The sequence below is a fragment of the Lethenteron reissneri genome, chromosome 39 (assembly GCF_015708825.2).
Source record: "Lethenteron reissneri isolate LAM-NWPU_2019-01 chromosome 39, ASM1570882v1, whole genome shotgun sequence".
Lineage (NCBI taxonomy): Eukaryota > Metazoa > Chordata > Hyperoartia > Petromyzontiformes > Petromyzontidae > Lethenteron > Lethenteron reissneri.
In genome coordinates, this window is record NC_083817.1 from 2,360,622 (window position 1) to 2,374,965 (window position 14,344).

Here is a 14,344-nt window from a genome sequence, read left to right on the forward strand (position 1 = left end):
GTACTCCCAGAAGGCCTTGTGGTTGATGGGAAGTTAAAAAAAAAACTAGTTTTTGTTCTTTATGTGCAGGGATGGATATATGAAAGAGATATATTGTCTGATGATGTATTTTCTGACTTGTATTCTCAACAACGATGCAAATTACTCTTTTGTGTTACTTTCCTTTCCGATTTGCCTGTGTTCTTTGAACCACGTTCGTTCCTCTTCCTGCCTCTCAGCGTAATTCCAGGCGTGCATCTCTTTGCACACTTTTCAGTTTTTGTTTTTCTCGATGTGCCCCCCTAAGGTGCACCGCTCACCTGCCTGGCTCCCGGCGTCCAGCACTCAGGCGCCGGCGACGTCAGTGATGAATGAAAGGGCAGAGAACACCCAGCGCTCTAATTTGAACATCGCCGGATAATGCGGGCCACTAATTTACACGATTTTCTCCTAACGGTCCGCGCGACACCGCGACCTCTGCCCTGTAACCTCTCCACAACTACACAAACTCATTACGGCTCTCAAATTAGGCTTCGTGATCGCGACATTTGAAAAAGTCTCAGGACTTCTCCCGCTCGGTGACCCCTGCGCGACCCCGGCGGGGCGTCTGGGTGCCCCCGCCCCCTCCGACCGTGCGCGAGCGAGATCCGATCCGGAAAGTGGCGACGATTATTCCCGGGGAAAGCAGCAGCTGCCGCTTCGCCGGCAGCGCCGGTGCCTTGGCGCGTGCAACGTCGGTCCGAGCCCCGGCACCGAAATGCCGCCCCTCAACCCCCCCCCCCCCCACCCCGTTTTGGCGTCTGCGGCGAATGAAGGAAGTCGCGCGGAAATGAACGATTAGCCGTAACGACCCTAAACGATGTAATGATTTATTAACTTAGGACCACACTGGCTTCCCAGAAATCCCCGACGACACGCTAAATATGAAAGACAACGGGAAGGGCGGGATGGGTGACGAGCGGGCGGGCGGGCGGGCGGGGAACAAAAACACAACGCATCGACGACTAAAGCCGTCCTCTGCCCCCAATTACGTGAAGTGGGACACGGATACCGGCAATGCCAAATGTTGTGATTGCAATTTTAAACTTGTTGTGAAGAAGACTTTTTTTTTTTTGCGAGCGTAGACGTATACGTTACATCACAGCGGAGGTCGAGATGTCTAAATCGCAGCCCGGCTGTTAAAGTAATGAGATTTCCGTAATATGTCCCTTGTCTTAGCGATGAGCCTTCATCTGCTCCCGTGCAATACGGCACCAATTAATGCCTGATGAATGAAAATGAGCGCCTGCTAACGTCCGGTCGGCAGGTCGCTGACCCCTCCTTAATGCACTTACATCCCCAGAGCCGCACGTGGGGAAGGAAGCTCATAAACGCGACAGTTACACCGCGCCAGCGGTGGCTCGTCACCATCGTTAGAGCGAGGGTTAGGCCGGGCTGCCCGTGGCCTGCAGTGGTCGTTAGCGCTGGCTGGGGCAGTCTCGTTTTGCGGGGGGCACCAGTGAATTACATGGCGGGGGGGGGGGGGGGGAGTGCACGCAGGGCATCGTGTCCGCCACGTGCACGCGCGGAGAGCGGGCACCCCGGGTCAAAGAGGGCGCGCAAACGGTCACACAGCGGGCGACGCGGCTGTGTTCATAAGGCTCCCGTTATTCCATACCGAGCAGCAGTTGTGATGAAGGGCGGGGGGCACTGCCGACTGCATCCCACCCTTAACGTAGGCAGGACCGTTACCAACTCGGCTCACCTGGAAGTGGCAGCCAACCCGCGCTCTCTGGGATTGCTGGGAGACCCCTCGTCACGGTAATTGTATTAGCCAGCTCCAAAGTGTGGCTCTTAGCAGCAGACAGTTACGGACCAGACGGGGGTGTCGCTCGCCGAGAGAGCGGGGGGTACGGCAAGAGCCCCCCCCCCCCCTCACCGCCTCTCCTCTCCGTGTGTGGCTGTGGAGTTGATCGGATGATGTGCGAGGTCTCAGGCCGCAGTCTGCACACAGCAAACTAAACGACTGCAGGTCGTCTCCATGCACTCCCGCGTGTTTACCAACAGGGCCGCCCTGGACGCTCCGGCGACATCTGCGTACACTGGCTCAGCAGCCTTTCCTGTAAACAATAATACACTTACACGTGTCTTTCTTTGTACTGTAATTTGTAATTATAAGATTCTTTTTTTCCGGCCAGGGCGATCGCGCGAGCGGCGCCGTAATTACGCCGCAGTCGCCTGGGTCGGCTCTTTAACGGCCAAACCGGGAACGAGAGACAATGCCTTTAAAGCATAATTAGCAGCTTCACGCTCCGCGAGGCTGAAAGTCCAATTACCCTTTTGGCTTGGGTTTCTCTCTAATGGCCGCGCCTCGCCCGCCACCGCCGCTTGATTCCACCCGGGCCGCACACGTTGCTCCATCAATTAGCGCCACGCCGCCAGCGTCACCATCGCTCCTCCGCTGCTCCTCGAGTCTCTCCGTTTAACGCGGCGACGGCGCCAGCGGCGGCTGGCCCAGGGACCATTTAGCGCCTCACCCCGCACGGCGGAGGTTAACGCGGACGCCGCTCCAGGCCAGAGAATCAGAATATTTATTGACACTGTGAGAAAAAGAGCTTCATAGCTCTTCGGATTCCTCCAGATGTCCAGTAGGGGGCCACGGGGTCAGAACGTTACAACAACAAACAAAACAAAAATACGACAAGAGTGCAAAGTACAGAAAAGGTAAACAAATCACTTTAAAAAAATAAAAAAATTAAACTAAACAAATGTTTATCTTGCCAGGTGAGGTACCAAATGAGGTATTCGCTCATTTTTCAGCAGCGATGTGGCCATAAATAATGACAGCGCAACAAAGTGGGCTTACCGCGTGGCGATTCGTCGCAGCCAAATACTTGAAATAATCTCTCTTTGGTTCTTTCGGTAAAGTCACGTAGAAATAAATTATTTCGTTTTATTTCTTTCTACGTGACTTTACCGAAAGAAACCAAAGAGTAATTCCTGCGGTCGCGAAAGCTTTGAATCGAACTCTAAATCGTGTTTATCACGTCGGCTGTCGCGTTTTTAAATAATCCAGGGGGCGCCTGCGAGCCTTGGGGGGCGGCACGGGGCAGCCCCCATCCCCGCGGGGAGAGAGAGGACGGTGGCAAGGGGACCCCCGGAGGGCAGCGATTGCCGCGGTGTGAGCCTCCGGGACCCGGGTCCCGTGAGATTTGGAGAGGCCGCGCAAACAGAGCCCCCGTGTTGGCAGCACGGGGAGTTTCACCTGTGGTCAGCGCGACTTCCAGAGAGGTGCGGGAGGCTTTTGGTGGCATTCATCACGCGGGCGTTTATATAAACAGGAGAAAATGTGCGTGGAGGAGAGAAAAACTCACTTAATAAATGAATAAATGGTGCAGGCTGTATGCCGCCCGAAACGTATCCCCCCCTAAACGTAAACAAGTATACGTTTAGGGGGGGATATACAATATGGCAAAAATATTTAACTAAACTCCCGAGTTTTGACATTTATGGAATTTAAAATAAAGGATCGTGTGAAAGCCTGCGTTGTGTTTTCTCATGATGTGATGCGTCGTAATATTTACAGCAATTTAATAACAATTTGTCAGCGCACAGACGGGTTTACTGCCATCTAAACAAACCCGAAGGAACGGCAGAAATCTACCCTCAAAAAACCTTACAATGACCCCTTTGAAAAATACTTTTCTCTACTCGGGCACGGTGAGTGAGGAGGCGGCAAGGGTGCACCGGCACCAGCCCGCCGCCAGGTGCAGGGAGAACTCCCCCCCAACCCCCCCCAGGTAACTCTCCCCGCAAGGTGGGGGGTGCGGAGTGGGCGCCCTCACACGAGCCCCCCCCCCGACCTCCCGAGGGGATGGGGCAGGGCGTGCGTCACGTGACGGGAGAGCTGCCCCCCTCGATTTGGGGTCCAGAGACGGCTCCTGTGACCTGCGACTGGTGGGGCCTCTGCCACGTGAACTACCTGGGCGCCAAACAGCAGAACCAAGCAGAGCCTCGAACTGCACTCAGCGGCCCTGCTGCCCATGCTGCCCAGTGCTGCCCAGTGCGACTCAGTGTCACTGAAAGGAACGCGTGTTTTAAACACGAGGTTACGCGTTAAAATTCCCGTGGCACGATATTTCTCCGATCTCGTGAAAACTCGATCCGGACAGCATTCCACGGCGTCTATCGTTACATCCCCCCTCCCCCCCCCCCAGTAATGAAATCAGCAAAGCTGACGCCGTTCCCAAAGTGTTCGCGATACTCAATCTCAAAATTACCGCCCTTGCAGCGTGAGCATTTCATAAACGTGCGATGGGCAGAGATGAGATGAAATCTCGAGCCCGTCGATCGACGAGCTGGGTCGCCCTCCGAGCACACAGATCATCCCGGGGCCTGTTTTTCCATCTCTCCCCTTCGCTCTTTTTTTTCTTTCCACGGCCATTAAGCTCGAAGCGGCTTCCGTGTCGCAGCAGCAGTCACATCAAACCGGGCCGGGAGGAGGAGGAGGAGGTGGGGGGGGGAATCGCGAGGCTTCCCGCAAAAACAAATGATTTAACGCTGCCATTTGTTCACCATAATCTGATTGTGGCTGAGAGCTTGAGTGAGCACGGCCGCCCAGATGTGTGCAGATAGCCACGTCAGCCTCTCACCTCCCTCTCTCCTCCCTCCCACCCTCGCCCCCGGGGCCGCCACGACAACGCTGCGCCGAAACAATTATCCGCGATTCCGCACGCCGCACCGTTAACCTATTTTCACGTGGTGCCAATCTGCTATTTGTTTTACAAAGTGCCCTGTAACCATAATATCCAGACACCATTTCCTGAAATCTTACCCTCCCGCCCCCCCCCCCCCCCCCGTGCAAATTGATGTGCGTCCACCTCCGAGTGATGTTAATTTGGCTAAATTGTGTTACCGCTCAAATTAGAACACGAATCGATCAACGGAACATGCGCCAACTGCCACGACGAATAAAAGTGTTGCTCTGTCCACGCGTGCAATTGCGGCGTGCGTGTAATTGTGGCGTGCGTGTAATCGTGGCGTGCGTGCGTGTTCGCGTGCGTGCGTGTTCGCGCGCGTGCGCTCGTGATGAAGCCCCCGGCCTGCGTGGCCGCACGGCTCACGGTTTCACGCCACGACAGTTTCCGACGACGATTATTAGCGGCCCGGCGCCGACAAATGATTGCTTCTCTGGATTGTGCATCACGTTAGTTTTGAATGAGCGGGAGGGGGGGGGGGGCGCGTTCCAGACATCGCGTCCATCCCCCCCCCACCCTTTGCACCAAGTTCATCACAGGGGGTAGAATAATGCCGGAGCGCTAATGAACGCGACCGCCGTGTCTCAGCCTCGTTATGTCCCGGCCTCAATCGCGTGCCAGTCTCGTTACGCGGCGGCGGCGGCGGTGGTGGTGGGAGCCGCTGTTTTGATCAGTAATTGGGCAGCTGACATAGCCGCGGAGGCTCGCGCCGACGCGTCGGGGCGCGGCTCGTCTCAAACGTGACAAATGTTTCACTCGCCGCCCGTCACTCGTCCTCTGAACCCCGAGCGGCGCCTCGGGAAGCCGGTGTCGTCTTAAACGGAGACGAGGGGGTTTGCCGGCGAGCGAAATTACCGGTGAGCGCGCCGACGTCGACGGAGCGCTCAGCGCTCTCGGGTTTGACGAGAGCCCCCGCGTGGTGGTGGTGGGGGGGGGGGTCCGTGACTCACGAACAGCACGCACGCACGCGTGCATACGCGCGTGTGTTGGTGTCCGTGCGTCGCTGGCCGTTTGTCAAGTGGACCTTGAGTTGGGTGTTATGGGGCGGGGCCAGGATGACCACCGTGTCCTCACGCTGTCTCTCCCTGTGATGCCACTCTCGCCCGTAAACCACAATGAATGTGTGTCGCTTGTTACAGGAATACATCGCGTGATTCTTCATATGAACGAGTAGAGAACCCGCTGCTCTGCAACAGTCATTTTCATGGTCTTCCAATCATTAATTCTAGATTTGAAGCTTTCGTGACTGCAAGGATGCATACTCTTAGGTTTTTTCGGTAAAGTCACGTAGGTAAAAATAAATCATGAATAATTATTAATTCTAGAAATAATAGAACTTAAATAATACTTTGAGCGCTGAAAGAGACTTGCTTTTTTACGAAATAAAGTGCTAAGATAACATGTATTGTAAGGTTTTTTTATATTCTCAAAAATTTTAAGAATATTCTGGTGAAAGAATTACGTTCATAGGAGCACAAATTGAAAAGTTAAAGCACTTTTAAATGAACCGTGGTCAGTCTTCTGTATTCGCTATGCCCAGCTCTTTTGTATCGCTGCCTCTTGTACGTCTTCTGAACTCCTTCTCCGCCGTTTCAATCCAATTGAATGTTGTAACACGGAAAATCCCCTCGTAGCCAGCTACCCAGCTAGCTTCGGTGGCAACGTGCCGGGGCAGCCGCTGACAACAGCGTCGTTGTTGGGGTGGAGATGAGCCCAGCCAGCAGTCAGCAGCCAGCCATGAGACTCGAGGCGTAGAATTGTTTTAATAGCAGTGTGATAAAAAATTTAGTAAATAAAACACAGTACGGATTTTTTGAAGACAGACAGACAAACAGTCGCGATGAGATGCTCACCGCGCGACGCCTCGCACCGGGAGCGAGGGAGACGCGCGACGCCCAACATCGTCGTGTTTGTGTTTTGATGCAATTAAGGGAATGAAAGAGAAAGCGTCTGTGCCGTAATTCTCCTTCAACTCGGAAGAATCCACCCACCCACCCCACGCGCGCGCACACACACACGGACGCGCGGACAGAGAGCGAGAGATGACGGTAATTGTAGCTCCGCTGCCGTTTCCTGCGGCGAGTGGCATTCAGGAGGATAGCACGGCGGTGGAGGAGGTAGAGGAAGAGTAGATGAGTGGGGGGGGGGGGGATGGGGAGGGGGTGGGCGCTTGAGCCACCCGTTCATTACGGCCCTGCGGTGTAGGCCGCCTTTAATTAAAAATCACTCGCGGAAAAAAGCAAAAAAAAAACCTCAGGAATTATTAAGCATTTCCCGTGGGCAGATTACAAGCGTCGCGGGCCAGAACTGCTGTAACACTTAAACCCGCGAGCGCACGTCAGCTTCAAAATTGAAACTGTCAATCTCGGCCGTGATTGGTGTGCGGTGAGGGTCCGCGGCCCCGACCCACAGCGGCGGATCGTTTACCGAAGCTGCCAACCGCGATGGCCTCCTCGCCGACATCACGTCCATTTCTCCGGTTCCCGGAGCTGACGACAGCCGGGGGGGGGGGGGGGTTGGAGACGACGGGAAGGGGGTGGCGGCAGTGGCGAGAGGTCGCTCGTGTTTTTGAGGGCCGGCCGAGAAGGCCAAGTGGGCGAACGGACATGGGGGGGGTGGGGAGGGTCGTGCAGACGCCACGATGCAGGTTCCTCGTCGGTTAAAATCGATTCTTGTAATCGCGACGCTTACGTCCACAGTGCGCGCGGCGTGAGAACGTCTCGTTTGCAACTCGCGCGATCGTCACCCTCGGCTTGACGAAGCGAACACCAGCTCTGCGAGCGAGACTCGAAAAAAAGAAGCAAGCTGAGCGCTAAACCAGACGAAAATCAACCGATTGTTCAATCGAATCGCGTCTCCGAGCTGCGAGAGTTCATCGAAACTCCTGCGGGTGATCCATCGCGTGCCGTGAGAGAAGCTCCGCTCGATCGGCTCCCCCTTGTGCCGGCGAGACGGCGAAACTCGTTATTCCAACAACGGGCTCTGGTTCACCCCCGATGCTTACTCAACGCAATGCGATACGATGGTCATGTGTTCCAAATTACCAATAATTATTTGTACTTTTTCTCTGTCTCGTAAAATAAGGATAAGTAAGCGCAAGTGTAATTTCACCACAAACTTATTCACGTCACCGAGTGTGGAGTGCGGGACTTATGTAAAAGCGTCAATCTCAGCGAACGGAACGATCCACAGAGAGTATGACAGACTGAGCAGACGGGAAGCGTGGGATTTTAATTAAATCTACCGCACACACACACACGTCGTTCCCTGTGCCGGAATGGAATGGCCCACCATAAATATGCGTCATGATCATCCCAGGCAGCCCCACAGATGTTGTCCGTCGCCTTGTAGGACTGTTCCAATTGGAGTCTAGGGGTGTAGGATGAGTGGCGCGTTCCCTCTTCCCGCTGCGCGACACACGAGGCTCGAGGAGCCCTTTGAGGGTGCTTCGCTGCGTAATCAGAGGTCAGAGGGCAGTGGAAATCCAAATGAGTTGATTTCCAATCGATAGAGGCTCGTGACGGCGGCCCTCAACAGGCCTGGGATTCGATCAACACGGCCACAAAAACCAGCGGATGCGTAAATAATTTAACGGGCAATAATTGCCGGTAATTAACCGGACCGGCGTGTGACGACACGCCGAATCGCCAATTACAATCGACTCCGGCCCTCACTGACACACGCGTTATATTTTGCCTGCGACTCTTTGATTTTTACGAAGCGTAAATGTGAATAATGCGCCAATACGCAAAAATGTATACAGACTTGCCGACGTTCTGTTTCGACTCAGGGAGCAGGCACAAACAATACAAATGATACGGTAAAAATGAAACAAATAAATTAACTGATTATCGAACCAACCCACAACAACTAAATCATGACAAGTGATTGAATCGCTGCAACGGGGGGGGGGGGGGGCGGTTTAATCATTAAATCATTACGTGCCCATAATTAACGCGAGAGGCAGTGCACGTGCACTCACCGGCGCTCGCAGTGAGTGCCGTGTCCAGGAATGCTCCGTTTGGCGCAGTTAATGTGGCGAGACGGCGCTGCACAACTCCACCGCCCCCCCGCCATCCTCCTCTCGGGCACACGGGTCCACCCCCCCTCCCCCTCGCCGCCCCCCCTCACGTCACTTCAAAGCCACGTTTTTTCGCTGCTCCACGGTGTTTTCTGTGTTGTTTCTGAGCGGCGCTGCTGCTGCTGCTGCTGCCGCTGCCTCCGCTGCCTCGAGACAGCGAGATGGATGTGCCCTCAGCGTGAGGCAAGGGCCCACGCTCTATGCCGGCTCCAAAAATTCGGATTTTTTTTTCCCCTTCCATGCGTTTTTATTTTATTCCCCCCCCACTCCGCACGCCCTCGATTTTTGTTTTCCTTGCTCGCGCGCTTTTTTTTTTTGGAGAATCGGGAGGGACGTGTCAAAGCGTTCTGTACGGTTCCTGTTTTTCCGCCACGAAAATTGGCCCAAAACGGTCGTAATGGGGAGCGGCGGCGGCGGGCGGGCGGGCGGGCGGGCGGCATGGAGAGACGCGCGCGAGCGTTCTCTTGACAGCCAGGGTTTGTGCGCCCGTGGCCCCCGTGACTCCACAACGGCAACGGTAATAAAGCGAAGCCGCACGCGCACGCGGGAACGGGGGCTTCGCTTTTGTGCGACGCTTTGCAAAAAGCACGCGGCCCGCTTCAAGCGGCGACTCGGTAACGCGTCGGGCGCGCGCCTCCATTGATGTTTATCGAGTTACCGTGAAGTTGGTCTACATTTTTAGCAAGTCAGAGGCCACCATTTACCATAATTCGTGAAAAAGAATACTTGTCCTGAATTGACATTCTCAACGTTCGGTTATGAATGCCAAGAAGGATGCTTTTATTGCCGCGGGTGCGCTCAGATTTAGCGTTGGGGAGAAAGGTCCCGGACGCTTTCTCTGAAAGGTGGCTTTGTCCTTTTATAAAGGTTTTACTAAACGGTGCTGGGCGCACGACGCAGCAGCACACCTTTACGACTTATCAGCTCCACAAAACTAAATACGCGTTAAGAAAGTTTAACGAGGTTCGACCGACAAGAGTAAATACCCTTCACATCCCTTGAAATAAAAAAACAAGGAATATTTTGTCCCTATAACCTTGTGCTAACGGTTGTAGAAGACGTTACGGTGTGGTGTGTGGTGTGAGGTGTGGGGGGGGGGCAGTAGGGTGGCTTTACATTTGTCTGGTGCAAAGTTTGCCGAAGTGTAACTCAAATCATCCTCGCCGAATCGCATTCAGCGGTCACAAGGGGGGCCAAGCGATGGGCGCAAAGCGTTTAAACACCGCCGACCCAAATTTTAAATTACGACCGCACCGTGCCGACAATTTGTTTCAGGCTCTGGACCACAGAAGCCAACGCCAGGCCCGGCCGCCCGTGCCGTAAATCTGTTTAAACAGATCTCAGATACCGAACGACCCAGCCGCTCCAAAGTCAGCAAACAGTGCAGCCGGCAGGGCGATTTATCAAGCAGCACCGCAGATGGCGATCTTGCCAGCTGGGGGCCAAGTGGGAGGCTCGGGCGGGTGAAGAGGGATTGCGGCCGGTGGGGGCCTCGCAAAAAGGTCGGGGGCGGTGAGGCGCGCATAGATTCGTGCCTCCCGGGAAACTCGGCGGTCGGCAGGATGGGGGGGGGGGGGGCGCATTCCCACCGCCGCCCTCCCGTGCTCGGAGAACGCGCGCGGGGGCCATTGTTTGGGTGCCATTGTTTGGGGGCCATTCGATTGCTCGTGCCCACCGCCAACGTGCGCAACTCCGCGAGCTCGCGCGGCGCCTCCCGGGGTTTCCATGACGTCCGACCGTCGCCAAGACACCGGGGGCGGAATTTGAAGCGATCCGCGCCACACGTCGGCTCCGGGCCACGGTTTCCATCCCGGCCGCGACGGCGCGCGTTCTCGCAATGACGACGACGACTACGACCACGACTACTACGACCACGACGACGACGACTATTACGACGACGACCACGACCACGACGTTCCTCCGGCCGCGTGGCGCCACGGTCTCCACAACGCTCACGCGGGCCACGCCGCCGCCAACCTCGCTCGTTACAACGCCGCGTTCTCTGGCGGAAAACCTCCGGAGGCCGGCAGGGAGAGGGGGGGGGAAGAAGCGGCCGCAGCGTGGCGAGATGTGACGGCTCCCCACGGCTACGACTGCTGGTTGATGCTGCCGTCACGTGGCCGGGAGACGGGGAGAGGCGAGGGCGCTCGCACACAAGCGCTGTTTCCAGCCAAGAAGTTACTTCTCGGTCCGCGGTTAGGGTCCAGCAATGTTTTCCCTCGTTGGATCGTGCAACTGTGTCAATATTTATGTGGGCTGCTCTTGAGTCGCTCCTATAACTGGGCTAGGATTAAACTTTTATGGGCATTGCATTTTTTTCCCTTTTTTTTTGTCAACCTTCGATCACACAAATATGTTTATTTGTACCGCGGGTTATAAAGATGTCATTTTTTTTTTGCCTTCGTCAGTGAATTAATGCATTAAAAGCAGCTTCGCCATTCATGTCGTAGGCTGCAATAGCAGGGTCGCAGTTAAAATCCCAGCAAAACACATTTCAAATAAACTAACCGGTTCAGCGTCACGCAAAATAAAATAAAAATCACACCGATTCAGCAGTCAAAAAAAAAACGTATTACCGACCCGCCGACACCATCAGAGTTTACAATTTCTTTTCTGAAACACAAAACTGCCCGGTACTCTTCTGAGCGAGCGGCGGCAATGCGTAAAACTGTCGCGTGGTTTCGTAGGAACCCGTGCGGGGGCACCGCACGCCCCCGGCCCTGGCAGCTCCTGCGCTCGACGCTGCCCGACTCTCGCGGCCGGGAGCGTCAGATATTCGCGGTGCGTAGCTGAGATTTTTTTTTTTTTCTGCCCCCATTAAGCTGTCTTCCCTACAGCCCATAAATAATATTACCGTAAACTAATATTTATAATTCCTCCGCTAAGGGTTCCCGGTGGTGCCGTACTGGGACAGTTATTATGGCTGTAAGAGCTCTCTGGGAATATTTCAACAGGTCCGAGTATATACCTCGCACCATATTGCCTGATTAAGTGGCACGGGCGCACATATGTCAACAACTGTATCGGTTTGGAGAGCGCGCAGGCTCACCAGGGGATTGGAACAGACTTGGCAATTAAGCACGCGGCCACGGGGAGGGGCGGAAGGTGGGGGGGGGATGGAGGTGGGGGGGCTGGAATAGCGGCGCGTCATTAAGATCCGTCTGCCGCGATAATGATGATCTCGCCGAATTAGAGCGCCGAGGCCACCGGACACGGACGCGCGGCTCCGGTTCAAAGCGGCGGCGGCGGTGGCGGCATTGGCGGCTCTGCGATCGCTCCTAATGGGTTGCGCGGGGCACAGATGGCACGGCGGAGCCTAATTGAGCGCATGAAAGCTAAGGTGCATGCTAAATGTGAACCATGCGCTAGGACGCCGGCTCTCTCATTCCTGACAGTCCGCGAAACACACAGACACTAAAAAAAAAACCCGCGCACAACAACATTTTTAATGGCACTTATTTACTTATTTATTAATTTAACAAATATCCCGGAGATAAAACAGCGGCCGTAATTCATGGCCGCCGTGGCCAGGCTACGCTGTTTTAAAATTCATTTTCTTTTTTTGCCCCCCCCCCCACCCCCATCCGATCCAGCGTGTTAATTATCGCGCGCAAATTAAGCCCGAATGCCACACGGTTCTCATTACACAAGCAGCCACGAGCCCCCCCCCCCCCGTCCCCCCACCAGCTCCCGCACCCCCCCCCCCCCCCGCGCCCCCATCGCCCCCGCCTGCCTCCAGCGTAGTTAGTCCTGATCTATGGCTCCTCATTAGAATGATAATGCCACGCATGAAATGGTCCCAACGCGCCGAGCATGTTTCTCCGCAGCCATCAGACGCGGGCTGCATGAGGAACACGACACAGAGGGCACCGCACGCCGTGCGGGCCCCCCCCCCCCCCACCAAGATTTGATGGCGAGCACGATGGGAGGGGGGGGGGCAGCCTTCACACGGCCCCGACACACGGAAAATATCAGGGCCGCAGCAGGGAGGCCGCCCGGCCGGCCGGCATGCGTGCGTGCGGGCGGGCAGAGTTCCCCCACCGCGCCCCCCACAACCTCCCCTTACCCCCTCGCCCCCCCCCCCCCCGCACCCACCGCAGCTTTTAAGAGCCCTCCCGGAAACTCTCTCCCTCGCGCGAGCGCACGCAGTAAACCGCTCGTCCCTCCATTCAAAGCGCTCCTCCGGCGGGCTGCGCGCCACGGACGACGTTAAAAAACCCTCTCTTCTTCTTCTGGGCTTGGCGCGTCCAGGAGCTCGCGTCGAGTTATCGAACGGCCGATTACGAACGAGCGCCAGCCGGCCGATCGCGCGATTCACACCGTCGGGAGAGAGAGAGGCCGCTGCCGCCGTCGCTGCCGGTACGGCGCGCGGGAGAGCCGAGCGCGGAGTGTTCCGCCGCTTTCGACATTTTTTTAAACGCAGTGGCGGCAGCTTGCGGCGCACGTGCGCAACAAAATCTCGGGCGGGGGGGGGGGGGTCCGCGTGCCCCTCGCCCCCGCCACTCCGTCTCTCGGCTGTGCGAGCGCAAACGCTCCCTCCAAGTGTGACGAGCGTCCTCCGAGGCAAATCTCCATGCAAATCCCACGGCAGCGTGCGAGCACAGCCTGCGCCGACGAGTCTATCGCGCCGCCGAGCGCCGCGCAAAGGAGGAGAAAGAAAGAAAAAAAGGCCCACGCACGCCGGGCCATTTTGGTGTTTGGTTTTTTTTTCTTCTTCTTAGAGAAAGGCCGCCCGTAGTGACAATACGAGCAAATTCCACAGAAATCTGCCTCAATAGGCGTCAGCGGTGGGGAGCCAGTTTCACATTACCTAGCGCCTGCCCCCTGAACACAAGCCCCCGCCGAGCAGTTCATCGTTTACAAATTGCCGCATTTCCATAAGAATGGCTGCCGAAAATGTACTTGTGATCCGCAGGGCGTTGGAGGACCCCCCAAGCTCCAAAAATCCCGCTCGCGCCTCCCCCTCCACACCCCCCACCCCCGCCACCACCGCCGCCGCCCCCCCACGCAAACCGCAATAGCATTTTAATGAGCGTAGGAACGGCCACGTCTTCTTATGCTAAACTGCAACTTCCAAGTGGGCTTTATTTCTCCGAGTAAGGGAAAAGGGGTGGCACAGCCCAGGTTTAGGAGTTTAGAGGAAAAAGAAAATCAAGGGCTTTGTTGTTGGCTCGCCCTCCCCCGAACTTCCCTCCCCACGATATCCCTTCCAGCGGCTGAGAAAGACTCGGGAGCTGTGGCACTGAAGCTCCTTTTGATTTCTGCTAATCCACTTTTTTCCTCCCTTCTCTGTGCCCTCAATGCCTAATCGCTTAGCGCGGCCCGTGAATGGAATAACCAGTGGCTTATTTGAAAGCCTTCGCCAGCGCGATGCGATTCTCTCTTTCTTTTTCCTTTCCCCGGCGCTCTTTCTCTCCTTCTCTCCCCCCCCCCCCCCTCTCTCGTTGTTTTTTTCTCTCCCCTCTCTCCCCTCTCTCCTCTCTCCCCTCTCTCTCTCTTGCCTGCCGTTTCCCGCCGCACGATAAGCCGTTTCACTTGACTTGCCAGC

General features: G+C 55.8%; 1 protein-coding gene across 1 annotated transcript in view; it reads right to left on the reverse strand.

Moving 5' to 3' along the window:
• The window catches only part of LOC133352070 (E3 ubiquitin-protein ligase RNF220-like), a 119,090-nt gene that overhangs the window by 57,597 nt on the left and 47,149 nt on the right, over positions 1–14,344 (reverse strand).